The sequence below is a fragment of the Mandrillus leucophaeus genome, unplaced genomic scaffold (genome assembly GCF_000951045.1).
Source record: "Mandrillus leucophaeus isolate KB7577 unplaced genomic scaffold, Mleu.le_1.0 Scaffold55, whole genome shotgun sequence".
Lineage (NCBI taxonomy): Eukaryota > Metazoa > Chordata > Mammalia > Primates > Cercopithecidae > Mandrillus > Mandrillus leucophaeus.
This window is the reverse complement of record NW_012105919.1, coordinates 872,754-875,886: the sequence shown is the minus strand read 5'-3', so window position 1 is coordinate 875,886 and position 3,133 is coordinate 872,754.

Sequence of the window (3,133 nt, the reverse complement as noted above, 5' to 3'; positions counted from 1 at the left end):
CGAATAAGCCAATTCTTTGCAGTAAATCTCTTGCCACATAGCTCCATCTCCTACTGGTTCTGTTTCTCTGGTGAAGCCCTGCTTGGTGCATACCCTATACATGTGTTCCATAGCAGCTAGAACGATCTGGCTATTCCCAAATGCGCCAGCTGCCTTCTCACCTCTGTGGTGTTGCCTGCTTCCCACCCCCTTGAGGGAATGTCTGTTTCTGCGAGGCCACCGTTCATGTCTTACATCTTGCCTTCAAGGCCCACCTTGAGTAGCTGTCTCTGTGAAGCCTTCCTGGGGTCTCGGGTCTGTTGTAGCCCTGCCGCTGAATTGAACAGCACCGTGGGTGCTCACTCACGTGGGCCTGCAGGCCACCTTTATCTCGTTCTGACCCTAAAAGGGCTTCTACATCTGTTTCTCTAACCCTAGCTGCTTCTCTACCCGGCAAATGTCCTTGGATGCTTGTTTATTTTTGTTTTTTTTGTTTTTTTTTTTTGAGACGGAGTCTCGCTCTGTCACCCAGGCTGGAGTGCAGTGGCCGGATCTCAGCTCACTGCAAGCTCCGCCTCCCGGGTTCACGCCATTCTCCTGCCTCAGCCTCCCGAGTAGCTGGGACTACAGGCGCCCGCCACCTCGCCCGGCTAGTTTTTTGTATTTTTAGTAGAGACGGGGTTTCACCATGTTAGCCAGGATGGTCTCGATCTCCTGACCTTGTGATCCGCCCGTCTCGGCCTCCCAAAGTGCTGGGATTACAGGCTTGAGCCACCGCGCCCGGCCTGTTTTTTTTTTTGAGATGGAATTTCACTCATGTTGCCCAGGCTGCAGTGCAGTCACGTGATCTCGGCTCAGTGCAACCTCCTCCTCCCAGGTTCAAGTGATTCTCCTGCCTCAGCCTCCTGAGTAGCTAGGATTACAGGCATGTGCCACCACGCCCATCTAATTTTTGTATTTTTAGTAGAGACAGGGTTTCACCAAGTTGATCAGGTTGGTCTGGAACTCCTGACCTGGTGATCCACCCGCCTTGGCCTCCCAAAGTGCTGGGATTACAGGCGTGAGTCACCATGCCCGGCTGATGCTTGTCTTTGAGGCCACTGAAGCTCTGTCAGCAAAAGTGGAGGGCCACCTTTAGCTTCCTGCCACACCTCATCATTCCCGTTCCTTCAAATGGCCAACCTTTTCATGGAGTGGAACACCCACCCCGCTCCACCCCATCTTGGGCTGGGACACCCCACAAGAACAGAAGGGGGCCTTCTGAAAGGGGACTCAGTAGAGGACAGAGTTGAAAACACGATCCTGCTGTAAGACACTCAGGAGTCCAAGGGCTGAGGAAATGTTCTCCTGTCCATTCCTGAGGCCGGCTTCCACCTTCTCCATTTTCCCAACCTGCAGGCATTTGAAGTGCCCTCCGCTTCCACTCAGGGAAGATCTGATAGAACTGAATGTCCAGGCCGGGCGCGGTGGCCCACGCCTGTAATCCCAGCACTTTAGAAGGCTGAAGTGGGTGGATCACCTGGGGCCAGGAGTTCAAGACCCGCTTTGCAAACAATGCGAAACCCTGTGTCTACTAAAAATACAAAAATTAGACAGGTGTGGTGCATGCCTGTAATCCCAGTTACTTGGGAGGCTGAGGCATGAGAATAGCTTGAACCCACGAGATGGAGGCTGCAGTGAGCTGAGATCACACCACTGTACTCCATCCTGGGCAACAGAACTGAATGTCCAGTATATGGGCCAAAGATCCAAGAGAAAGAAAGATCTTAAGTGGAGGAAGCAGGGAAATGGGAGTGAGTTTGGCCTGGGAGAGAGTCCCTAGAAAGGAGAGTACCAAGTTCTTCAGTGACAGGGAGAGGTGCAAGCTGATGGGAAGCCTGGGAAGGATGCATTCAGTGTTCCTGGAGCAGCTGGCAGGACGGGGTAACTGCAGTGCAGTGGGGCAGGAGCCCCACCCCAAAGGAGTAGGCACCGTCCATCTGGATGGCAGCTGGGGCCAGCAGTGAGGGTGCAGTGACTAACCAGCCAGCACCTGCTTCTCCTCAGCTCGAGGGCTACACCTTCTGCCCTCCCGATGCTCCAGGCACACGAAGGTGATTGTGTAACCTCCTGGAGATGAAAGTGCATTCCTCGCTGGCTCCAAGGACCCCAGGGCTCCGCAGTCAGGGGAGCCCAGTCAGAAGCTCAGCAGGGAAGTCCATGCTGCCTCCGCCACAGGCCTCATGGGGAAGCGAGTTTCTTCTTCTGGCCCCCGTCCCACTCTCACTTCCCCTGAGAAAAAAGGAATGTAAGTGTCCTGAGAAGAGAAAGCAGAGGGCATGGGCCGGCTGGCTTGGCTTGGTACTTCCTGAATAAAACTGTACTATCTCCAGGACAGCCTGACAGTGCACATTTGAGCTTCCGTTTAAGGAAAATCTCAATCTCTGACCTTTCCTCTGAGGTGGGGCAATTCTGCAAGAGCCACACAGTGTGGTTGCGGGTGAGAGGGAGGAAGGAGGTGCCACAGGGACACAGTCCTCATTAAGACTAAGGTTCTGTGGGAAATGCTGAATCTGAAAACATTCTTCCCCTCCATGATGCACCCCTAAAGTAGCCTCATCCAGACTGAAACTTAGGACTGGGTGTGGTGACTCATCCCTGTAATCCCAGCACTTTGGGAGGCCGAGGTGGGCGGACCACCTGAGGTCAGGAGTTCAAGACCAGCCCGGCCAATGTGGCAAAACACCATCTCTACTAAAAATACAAAAATTAGCTGGGTGTGGTGGCGTATTCCTGTAATCCCAGCTACTTAGGAGGCTGAGGCAGGAGAATTGCTTGAACCTGGAAGGTGGAGGCTGCAGTGAGCCAAGATTATGCCACTGCATTCCAACTTGGGTAACAGAGCAAGACTCCATCTCAAAAGAAAATAAAAACAGAGAAACTAAAAATCAACACACGCACACACACACACACATACACACACACACACACAAGTGCTAACAGGAATGATGACATTGCTCTCTGTGATAATTACTCATGGATCTACAACTGCCTAATACATGCATGAAATAAAAATTCAACCCCGGCCGGGTGCGGTGGCTCAAGCCTGTAATCCCAGCACTTTGGGAGGCCGAGACGGGCGGATCACGAGGTCAGGAGATCGAGACCATCCTGG